Below are 11,686 nucleotides of genomic sequence, written 5' to 3' on the forward strand. Positions count from 1 at the left end.
CCTGACAGTCTTCCACAGACCTGAGCAGCCCAGGAATGCTGCTGGCTCTGGGTACTGACATCATCCCTTTCCTCCGAGCCCTGGCAGAAGCCCTCTGACCTCCAGGTCTTAGGGCAGTTACTTTTAGCCAGCTAAGCCATCCTGTGGCATTCCCATGGTGAACTAATGGGAGCCAGGACTTCAGGTCCTTCGAGTTTGTGAGCTTCTGGTCTCTGTCTCTACCTGAAGAAACAACCAAGGGTCAGAGACTGTCAAAGATAGAGGGGTCTTGGAATCCATCAGCCTGCATCTTCCTCTGCCAGATGCGGGCAGGGAATTGGTGGGGGGATTCTTTCGAGTCTCAAGTTTCTTTAGGACACTCTGTCTCTCCCCATTCCATCTCCCAATCCTCTCAAGAATTTAAGGTTTTAGATAACAAAAATCAGGAAAATATGCAGGCTTTGAAAAAAACTTAAATTTAATTTTATTCATCATTGTTATTTTTTAAAAACTGACCAGGGAGAGACAGAAAGAGATGGAAACTGAGAAAGCAAGCTGCCAGGTCTGGGACTTGAACCGTGTTTGGCCATGTGAGTCCAGCGTCCTAAATCACCTTGCTAACCATTAGCACTATATGCAGGCTATTTTTGCATCACACCCTGCCTCTTACTTCCCTTGGGATGAAAGAAGTAATAATTAATGTGCCTAACAAACACCTAAATGTTGTTTTTAATAGTCTTGTTATTTTTATTTGGGGATATTGAGGCACAAAGGTCTAGCAGGGCAAAGGAAAGAGGACAGTTTAGGCAGAGGAAACCCTCCAGATTCACATTCCAACATATCCTATGATGACATTTGTCTAATGACCAACATGTCCTATACAGATGTGTGTCCTATGATGATACACAAACTTCCACGTCTGTGAGCATCCAGCTTGCAGTGCCAAAGTGGCAGGTAAGGGGCATATAGTTCTCAACACTAAAGGGGGGAGTGAGGAACAGCCTTCAGCTTCTCTCCCTTCCTTAGACACTATCCTTTCTCAGAACACATCCCATATTTCATTTATAGAAAATCCACTCCTAGGGGGGCCCCCTCATCATGCCCAGTTGGTGGGATGCAACTTCGTAGGAATCTCAGCATTGGCAAAGTCTGTGGAAGTCCCAGCCCAAGTGACTGTACCACCCTGAACTCCCTTCAACATGGTCCTGCTCAGGTCAGGGACCAGCCAGAGGGTGCTTCCTCTTCAGTTCCTCTGATTTTTTGTGTGTGTGTGTGTGTGTGTGTGTGTGTGACTCACCTGCCACCCCAAGAATTTTCAGTGGCATTAGTTGCTATGTGTCATGGTGTGTCTAAGACTTAGTGTTCCTGGGGCACATTCACTGAGAAGTCAGATGGGAGTCATGCAGGCTAACCTGGGCCCTCTCTGTGGGACATGCAGACCATGGTGGGTACCCCTTGTAGGCATCAGCAATGGTTCATGAAATGACAGGCATAAAATTGAACTGCCCAGTGGGCAGAGGCAGCTCATCTCTGTGCTGGACAAAATCGTCCTTAGCAGGAGGCTGTAACAGTGCTCCCTTCTTACCTATAGTAGTTAGAACCAGTGTGGCAGCTTTATCTTCACCGAAACCCAGGGCTCATTCTATTCATCCCTCCCTTTGCCCACTAATATGGCTGCTACTACATGGTATGGTATGTATTTATGGCCCTTTTAGATCAAAAACTCAGGGAAGATTCAGGTCTTTTTGTCTACCAAATGTGCTCTGTGGGTGCATGCATGTATGTGTATGTGTGTGCATGTGCATGTGTTTGTGTGTGGTGGCCTTCTGTACACATAGGCAACCAACAAAAAAAAGAAGGGTACAGAATGAGAAAATCTCCTTGCCTCTGAGTCTGTCAAGCCTGGGAGTTAAGTCTAGAAGATGCAGTTGGTGGACAACTAAGATTTTTTTTTAATGGAGGGGACCAGCAGTTGGAGTAATGGCTATGTCTCTGGATTCCCATGTAGTCGACCGCAGTTCAAGCCCTGGATTCAGTGGCTTAAACTCACGCCGGGCGCGTATGCATGTATGCCCAAGATCTTGAGAAGAGAATGGAGGAGAAGGGATTGTGGCATGGCCATGCCCCTTGGGGGATGATTTCTTGCTTTCTGTCTCTCTGTCTCTCTCTGTCTTTTTGGCAAGCACACATACCCTATAGCAAAAACCTCTTTAAAAAAAAAAGATTTTTTAAAATGGAAAACATGCTTTGCATATTTTCTTTAAGATGTCATGTTCATGGCCAAGTGAGTGTCTAGCCTAATAGAGAACTCTCTTGAAGACCGGGCTGGTGGTTTGTGTGGGGTTCAGAAGTGGGGTCAGGTCCTGACTGGACCCTGTGGCTGGATACCATGTTCCTGTGAGTCTGAGCAGTGCTATCTCACTGAACGGAAACAGGAGATGGGCTGGATCTGTTGCAGAGAAGTGGGATTATGATACAGTTCACAGCCCTTAGCCTGGGCTTCCTGTACTGGCTGTGCTACTTGTGGGGGCCTGAGTCAAGAAGCCACAATACAGTGCAACTCAGAGAACACCCTGTGTAGTCTTGTCTTGAGCAGACTCAAGGGATGTGAATTAGAGGTGAGTCAAATGCCTTCAGAGGAGGAAATGACTTATCAGGCTGAACTTCCTCTAAAGTACATCCATCAATCACTTGCAGAAAACAGCAAAGGCAAGACAGAAGATAGTTTGCTAAGTCCTGGCTGCAAACTTCTCTTTTTGCTATGATTTTATGGACCTGTCAGGAAGCTGGGGGTGGAGGGTCTTCCGTGTGCAGAGTCAGGCTCGTTCTGTGAGGTTCAGGGGTTTCCCGCAATACCAAAGGCTGTTCTCCAGATATTTCCCAGGGTCTCTGCAGCTGCAGGTAACCAACCTTGGCTCTTCTCCTTGTGGGACTCTACCCTGAAGGCTGAATCCTGCTGCTGAAGCACTAAGCAGGATATATGATCATAAAGGGGCTCTTTAGATGTCTCACAACATGGTCCATTGTGGTTTGGAATCCAAATTCAGTCCTGTGCCCAGGGTCTCTTGTTATTGTAGTTATGGTCCTCTTAGATCATGAACTTAGGTTAAGTCTAGGCTTTTCTGTCTGAAGTCATGCTCTTCCCAGCAGCATTCATGTTCTGGTTTGATATTTTCTGCAAGTCACAGAAACTGCCACTCAATCTACATAAAATGCTCATGGTCACAGAAAACATTCATGGAAGAACCAGGAAGAATCCCAGTTCTCCTATATGTGTTTCATAAAAGTCTCCACAAGGGTAGTTAATAATGAGTACTTTTTTTTTTCTTCAAATTACAGAGGTCTTGAGTGCTGGCCAGAAAGACAGAGAGAGAAAGAGTGAGGGAGTGCCCCCCTCTTCATGGGACATGGTCAAGCCACAATCCTTTCTCCATTTCCATTCTATTGGGATTTTGGGCATGCTGGCATGTTTTCTAAGCCTCCAAGGCCAGGATTTAAACTGTGGTTGGCCATGTGAGATCAGGCTACCTTAACCATTAGTTATGGGGCCAGTCCCACAACTAAATTTTTCATGTTCTATAATAATAACAATAATGTTACATTTGTTTCTGTAACTTTGGAAATGACCCTTTAACTTTGGGCTTCAGCTCTCCATTGGCTAACCTAACCTACAGAGTTAGATTTGAATCCTAAACTTTCCAACACAATCATTTGCTGATATTGATTAGATGACCATGTTTAGAGGGGGGGTTGATCAATAGTCTAGACTCTAGATTATTTTTTCTCCTCTGCTCTCACAGTGAACACAGGGTTCCACCTCTATACAATCTGTAAATCGCTCTGCAGCAACAAGGTTGTCATCATTTCATTTCATACTCTCCCATCGGTAACACAAAGGGCTGTAATTGATGTAGTTCAGAGACTTGTATCCAAGCAATAAAAACGAATCCCTTACGACGGTCTGCAACAATGCAAATGGATCCAGTGTCTGGCTTTAATGGGAGCAGGGAAATCGCTAACAGATGATTGTAACGCTCACAGAAAGAGAGTTTCTGGCCTCTGACTGAAACCATTTTTGATGGCAGCTCTTCCTCCCACATGTGCCACACAGACACGGGTTATTTATGGGACACCCAAAGCACAGCCATGCTCAAGGTAGAACAGCAGGGGCTGCGTGTGTGATGGCTGAGGTCATGCAGTTATTCGTTTCAGGCTGTAAAGACATTTGGTTTTAAAAACCCCAGCGACTCCACTGGGATTGGCTTTCAGAGAAGAAAAACAGTGCCTGAGTTCTTTTCCTGTCCAAGCACCATCAGATTGCACTTACGTCACCAGCCTCCACTTAACCCTTTGGGGTTGAGAAAGTTTCTAAATCCTGTAACTTTCTCTGGGAGACTTTTTGTCTTTGCAGGAAGATCATGTGAACCTCAGTGAATTACTATGAATTCACTGAAAATGTATCTGATGCAGATCTACTCAAATTGGAAGGCTCAAAGACTACTAAGAATCATACGAGGGCTCAGAATCAAACATGCTGGGGCTCTAAGAGTGATCTTTGGATAAGTCTGTTTTGGGGAACACTTCCTCATCTGTAAGACAAAGGTAGTGGTGGCAGCTTGGTTATTCTTAAGGCTCTCTTCAGTTCTTGCACTAAACATGCCCATGAACATGTTTAATCCTGTGTTATATGATTGTTTCTAATTTATGTACTGCCTCTCCCAAGATCGACCTCTCCTGGAGGTCAGGGGCCAGGTCTGGGTGTATTGGATTTCTTTTGTACACCTTCCTGCTCCTATGGATGGACTACTCTTAAACCTAGGAGGTTAAATGAGAAGCAGAGAGGTTATAAGATGCATTTTAGGGACCAGCAGTTGGCATAATGGCTATGTTACTGGACTGTCATGTAGTTGGCCACAATTTGAGTCCTGGACCCAGTGGCTTAAACTCACACTGGGCATGTGTGCAAGCATGCCCAAGATCCTGAGAGGAGAAGGGACTGTGGCGTGGCCATCCACCCTGGGGGGGGGGGGTGATTTTTCGCTTTCTGTCTCTCTGTCTCTGTCTTTCTGGCGAGCGCATGCACCCTATAGCAAAAACCTCTCCAAAAAAATAGGTCTAGTGCCTCAACCACTATGTCACCTGCTGGCCCACAAAAATATGTTTATATGTAGAAAAAAAAGAGGGGAAAGCAGCAGCACCAGATCCAAGATGGTGGCCAGCAGGGGGCTGATGAAGGAGCTTGAAGAAATCTGCAAATGTGGAATAAAGACCTTCTGTAACATCCAGGTTGATGAAACTAATTTATTGACTTGGCAAGGGCTTATTGTTCCTGACAGCCCTCCATATGAAAATGGGGCCTTTAGAATCAAAATCAACTTTCCAGCAGATTGCCCATTCAAACCAACAAAGATCACATTTAAAACAAAGATCTATCACCCGTACATCAATGAAAAGGGGCAGGTCTGTCTGCCAGTAATTCGTGCTGAAAACTGGAAGCTAGCAACCAAAACTGACCAAGTAATCCAGGCCCTCATAATACTGGTGAAGGACCCCCAGCCCGAGCACCCCCTCTGGGCTGACCGAGCTGAAAAATACTCTAAGGGCCATAAAAAATGCTATAAGGATGCTGAAGAGTTTACAAAGAAATATGGGGAAAAGCGACCTGTGGACTAAAATCTGCCAGAATTGATTCCAGCAAGTGTGAGCAGAGACCCCGAGCAGTGCATTCAGACACCCCGCAAAGCAGGACTCTGTGGAAAATTGACACGGGCCACCGCCTGGCGTTCGCTTGTGGCAATTACTCACTTTCTACAGTTCTCTTAATCAAAAGTGGTCTAGGTAACCTGTAAAGAAAGGATTAAAAATTTAAGATTTTTTTTTTTTAAATGGAGGAAGTGCCATCGTGGTTGAGAATACATGTGATTTATGTTTTCTTCTTGCTCATTTGCATTTTCTAAACTTCTTATCATTAATTATTTCCCATTGAGAAAAAAAATCTTAATTACCTTTAATTGGTAAATCAGAAATGATAGAGTTGTGGAGTTTCTGCCATCCTCAGGTAGGTTATCAATAGGACTCTGAAAAGCTCTCAGATGAAAGTGATGATGAGAATAACGCCAGCTCTTTCTTCTTTTTTTGTTGTGATTTGGACAATTCTATGAACCCCTCTCAGAAGCAAAATCTTTCTTGATGTCTGGCATTGATATTAGTACCTTACATAGAACTCCTATCTTCCCAAACATTCAGACTTTTCTCATTTTGGCCCTAATGACTTCTCTCCTTCTATAGCTTTGAGCTTCTGTAGCACAAGAGGGGGAGGCACTGAATTATACTCTTCTCGTGTTGTCTCTTAATATTCAGGTCAGTTCATCAACCAGGTCTCTCCAGATTTCCAAGCAAGTCACTTGGGAGTGGTAATCATGTCATCTTTCTTTTAAGTATGTCACATAAATGTGTGTGTGTGTGTGTGTATAATTATTTTATTTAACTTTTTATTTATTTATTTATTTATTTATTTATTTATTTATTTATTTATTTATTTATTTATTTATTTATTTATTTATTTATTTATTTATTTATTTATTTATTTATTTATTTATTTATTTATTTATTTATTTAAATTTGACTAGAGAGGGAGAGAGAGCGAGGAAGTGAGAAAGCAAGCTGCCAGGTTCGGGACTTGAACCACGGCTGGCCATGTGGAAGTCCAGCACCCTTAACCAGCATGCCATCTGCCAGCCCCCAGTCCTTCACATATATTAAACTTTGAAGTACAAGAATTCAGTTGTGTTTGAACTGCACAAATAGCATCACGTTTGAGTTCTGAGTCTCTATATGATAAGGACTTTGAAGCATCCTAGGTGTTTGCCAAATAAGACAAAGAAAGTTTTCTGAATATCAGAGAAAGTGTTGTAACCCCCAGGAATAGGCAAATATGCAGGGGAAGGCCTAAAACCATGTGAGAACCATGGTTGTCATGGGTCACCTGTTTGCATTTGCCTCCTGGGTGGCCGTGGAGCGATTGCTGCAGGTGTGGCCTGGAGGAGGGGAGTTGCTCCCAGCATAGTGCATGATGGATAGCACAGCCCCAACCATCCTGCCCCCTCTGGGTAGCCTGTGGCTTCCCTTAGTCTTTAGAGATCCAAGTATCCAACAAGAAAAGTGGGCAGGATCTTCCCGAGGAACAATCAGAGAGAGCACGGGCCCCAAGACCCTGTGATCAGCACAGCTTCAACTCAGTTGACATGAGCTCCTACAGTGTTGGGTACCTGGGGTTTGGAGGTTGTGATTCCTTGCACCAAGCAGCTCCAATCTGAGTCTTTGTCACGTTCCAAGGATACGTTTGCCACGGGTGTCTGTGCAAAGGCCACACAGGCTGTGCCTAGGGGTCTGGAGCAGGCCTTCCCTTAGCGGCAGGCGCAGCTCAGGCTCATTCATCTCCCACAGCTGTCAGATGAGAACAACAGGTGAAAGCAGCCCGGCTCATTGTTCCCAGGAAGCCTTTAGCTATGCCTGCCACCCCCATCCGCAGCCTGCAGACCTCCAGCTTAGAGTGTATCATGGTGGGAGGCAGCTCTCAGAGCCATCGTTTCAGACCTTGAGAGCTCCCTGCATCTCTGCCTGGGAAGCTGCCATTGGGCATCTTAAAGGACTCTGAAATACAGTGGCAGGTGCAGCAGCCCTTGATAGCTGCAGGGTCAGAAGGGCACATTCCACCTCTAGGTCCCCAGCCTCCCTGTCTGTCACTTAGCTGGGAAGCCTGAAGCCGTCATTTTTTTGGGTCCATTTGTCAGCTTGGCCTCCCCAAATCTCCAAGCAAACTGCTTGAGAGGGGTAATCATGTCATCCTCCTTTGAAGTGCATTCTCTCTCTCTCTTTTTTTTTGAGAGGTTTTTGCTATAGGGCATGTGTGCTCGCCAGACAGACAGAGAGAGACAGAGAGACAGAAAGCGAGAAATAACCCCCCCAGGGGGGATGGCCACGCTGCAATCCCTTCTCCTCTGTTCTCCTCTTGGGATCTTGGGCACACACGCACACGTGCCCTGTGTGTGTTTTAAGCCACCGGATCTGGGACGCAAACCACGGTCAACTACATGGGAGTCCAGTGACATAGCCATTATGCTAACTGCTGGTCCCTTTGAAGTGCATTCTAATGGTCCGACTTGGTGAGTCACATATATGAAACTTTGAGAAATACAGGCAGAATTAAGTTGTGTTTGAACTGCACGGATGGTACCATGCCTAAGTTCTAAGAAGCTATAAGACAAGGACTTCAAAGTGACCTGGGTAAAGTTTACCAAACATGACAGAGAAAGAGAGGCTTGTGAACAGCAGAGGTGAAGCCCCGGGAGCAGGCAAATATGCAATAGAAATGACAGAGCGAGAGAAATTGGAGGCAGCCTTGAAGCCAGGGTGAGGAGTTCGCCAGGACCAGTGGGAAGGCCTCCTCTTCTTAGGTGTCCTGTTCCCCCTGGCTCCCCTGGAGTGGGAAGGCAGTCCTAACTCCACCCCCTCTACCCCAAGTGCCCCCACACACTCTGGCTTTTTGTTGCTTCCTTACTTTTTTTTGGGGGGGGGAGGGAGGAGGATGGCAGTATGAGGACATGCAGAGTTGTAAGTGGATTAAGCAGCACAGTGAGGTCAGAGCAAATTTTGGAGAATGGGGACAGTAGGGAGGGGCTATGGCCCCCAGAGCATGAGAAGAATGACAACACATTATAGTAAGCCAGGGAAAATCACATTCTCAAATGAACCTGAAGTCAGATGTGTGATTCCTATGAAAAAGGCCTTGGTCTGGCTGAACAGAGAGTGGACCCTTCCGTAAATGGGGCTTTTCCCCAACTGTCAGAGTTCTCTGAAGGCAGGAGTAGGAGGGTCCCATGGAGCGAGGATGGCCAGGGGCTGGGGTTGCCCAGGGATGTTGAAGGTTCCTGCTTCCATCCTGAGGGGCTTTTCCCTTCACTCTTGGTATCTGGTGCAGATGGCAGTACCTCAGCCCTGATGTGTGTGGAGGAAGTGGGTGACGCGATGGGACGATTCACCTGCAAACCATTGCTTCACCAGAGTTTGAAATCCCTGGCTTTAGCCTCACTCCTCATCAAACCTTTTAAGAAGATGCCATTCTTGGGGCCAGCAGATGGTGTAATGGTTATGTCACCAGACTCCCACATGGCCGACAGTGGTAGTGACTTCAAACTCATGCCAGGTGGATATGTGTGCGTGCCCAGGATCCCAGGAGGAGAACGGAGGAGAAAGGATTGCAGCATGCCCATTCCCCTAGGGAGTGATTTCTCACTTTACCTCCTCGCTGCCTCTCTCTCTTGCCAGTGAGCTCTAGGGTGAAAAAACCTCTTAAGAAAAGAAAAGGAAAGGAAAGGAAAGGAAAGGAAAGGAAAGGAAAGGAAAGGAAAGGAAAGGAAAGGAAAGGAAAGGAAAGGAAAGGAAAGGAAAGGAAAGGAAAGGAAAGGAAAGGAAAGGAAAGGAAAGGAAAGGAAAGGAAAGGAAAGGAAAGGAAAGGAAAGGAAAGGAAAGGAAAGGAAAGGAAAGGAAAGGAAAGGAAAGGAAAGGAAAGGAAAGGAAAGGAAAGGAAAGGAAAGGAAAAGAAAAGAAAAGAAAAGAAAAGAAAATGCCATTCCATTAGGCTGCTTTGTCATCTGAGAGAGTTATTAGCAAGCTTTGCTTTATCAGAGTTTTGAGTCTGGAATCCATGGTGTTGCCATTTACATTTCCCTTCCTAGCCCTTTCCTTTCTGCTTCAAGTACTATTTCCTGCCTCTGGTCTTTCCACCTGCCTACCCTACACCACAACAGAATGGAGCTAAACCCCATTTGACCCGGGACCTTCCCTTTCCCCATTAAAACTCTGAGAGTAGCTTACTGTTTACAGGATTAGACTGAACTCCCCACTGAGCTTTAAATCTGTCTCCAACTTCTCTTCCACCTCACGATCCTCCAAACATCCTGTTGGGGTCCATGCTGTCCTGGGGATATCTCCGGTGTTTCTCCATGTGCCCTGCTTGCTTCTCCCTTGAAGCTTCCTCCCAGGCCGAGGGATGCTCTGTGTTCAGTTCATGCCTTAAATCCCCCATGATCTTGGCCTGATCTCGGCCACTATGAAGATCCTCTTCTTGGAGTGCTTGTACATGCTGTTACCACAGCAACACTTGTTTCTGATTGTTGCACTGCAATGCCATTCATTTTTTCACTCGCATATCCCGTTCAACGAAATGATAATCTAGTTAAGGATCGCGTCTCACACGTTTGCAGCTTGGGGGCATGCGTGTGATAGTTTCTTAGTAGATGATAGTAGAATCTGAAGAATTATCACATGACAGCTACTCAGAACAATGGGATACCAGTACCTACCCTGGGAGTCACTGTGTGCCCTAGTTTTACTTGGCTGGAGGCATATTGGAATGGCTCCTTATCTAGCAGAGGAGACAGACTGGGTAGATAGCAGGTCCTAGGAGTCTAGGGATAATGCAAGGATCAAAGGAGATGACATCACATCTTGGGGTCTAGAAATGTGCCTGCTGGGGACATAGAGGAGTCGCAAGGTACTGACATTTCTGTAACTGCTGATCAAAATCGTGAGTGGGTGCCAGCAGGTGGTGTAGGGGTTAAGGTGCTAGACTCCCACGTGGCCGATCACAGAGTCCTGAACCGGGTGATTTGAAACACAACACAGGGTACATGTGCATGCGTGCCCAAAATCCTGAGAAGGGAGGTGAAGGGATTGCAGCGTGGCCATCCTCCATGGGAGATGATTTCTCACTTTCTCTCTCTCTCTGTTTCTCCAGTGAATACACATACCCTATGGCAAAAACCACCAAAAAAAAAAAAAAAAAAAAGAATCTTGAGTGTAGGGCTTGGCCATCAGGACTGGCTACAGGTGTTAGATTGTGATTTTATACCTCGACTGTTTTCTGTGAAATACCAGGTCAAGGAACCTCTGTAAACCAAAAGTATGCTGAGCATTGGCACAGATAGGGAGGGACAGCCTCTCCAGGGCAGTTGCTGCCACATCACAGTCCTGTCTGCTTGTACAGATCCTGCTCATCTAGGGACTAGGCCATGCCAGCTCCCAGCCAGTCTAAGACCTCCTACAGAGCCCCATCTATTCTGCCTTCTGCTCATCAGTTGGGCACCCCTGTGTTTTCTTCCCTCTGACTAACCAGCTTTGTTCTGAGCTATTGTCTCCATCACTCTCTGCACCCGAGTGCCTCTGAGGGTCACCAAGAAAGCATGTAGGAGCCATTCTGTCCGCCCAGTAAACCAGCTTCAAAATAGCCTTGCTTAAGCCCACTGGGGACACTTAGTCTCCCTGGCCTGTTCCCTTGTTTCTTGGTCACATGGTCCCAGCTGTGCTGGAGGGAGAGGCTGTCACTCAGTGGCCTGTTTACGTAGACCTGGGTGCATGCCAGCCACCTCTCTGAGGACCCTCAGGGCTCTCCTCCTGGTCTGGGAGCCTCTGCGTGCTCCTTAGTTTTCTTTGGAAGGAGGTATACGGGAATCGCTTCTTATCTAGTAGAGGAGACAGACTGGGAATGATAGGAGAATGGTCTCTCAGACAGAGAGGAAGTGTTTGCTGAAATATGGGTGGGTTCTCCTTGCAGTGGTGCAGGAGAACTACTGGGCTAGTGATGACAGAACCTTTATTTCTACCCCAGAGGAGTTCCACAGGGCCGGGTTTAGGGTGAGGCCGGCAA

General features: G+C 46.3%; 1 pseudogene; it reads left to right on the forward strand.

Annotated features, from left to right (window-relative positions):
- Positions 1-5,187: 5,187 nt before the first annotated feature.
- LOC106735977 (ubiquitin-conjugating enzyme E2 L3 pseudogene) lies at positions 5,188-5,652 on the forward strand (annotated as a pseudogene).
- Positions 5,653-11,686: the final 6,034 nt, after the last annotated feature.

The sequence above is a fragment of the Tupaia chinensis genome, unplaced genomic scaffold (genome assembly GCF_000334495.1).
Source record: "Tupaia chinensis unplaced genomic scaffold, TupChi_1.0 Scaffold000598_1, whole genome shotgun sequence".
Taxonomy (NCBI): Eukaryota; Metazoa; Chordata; class Mammalia; order Scandentia; family Tupaiidae; genus Tupaia; species Tupaia belangeri.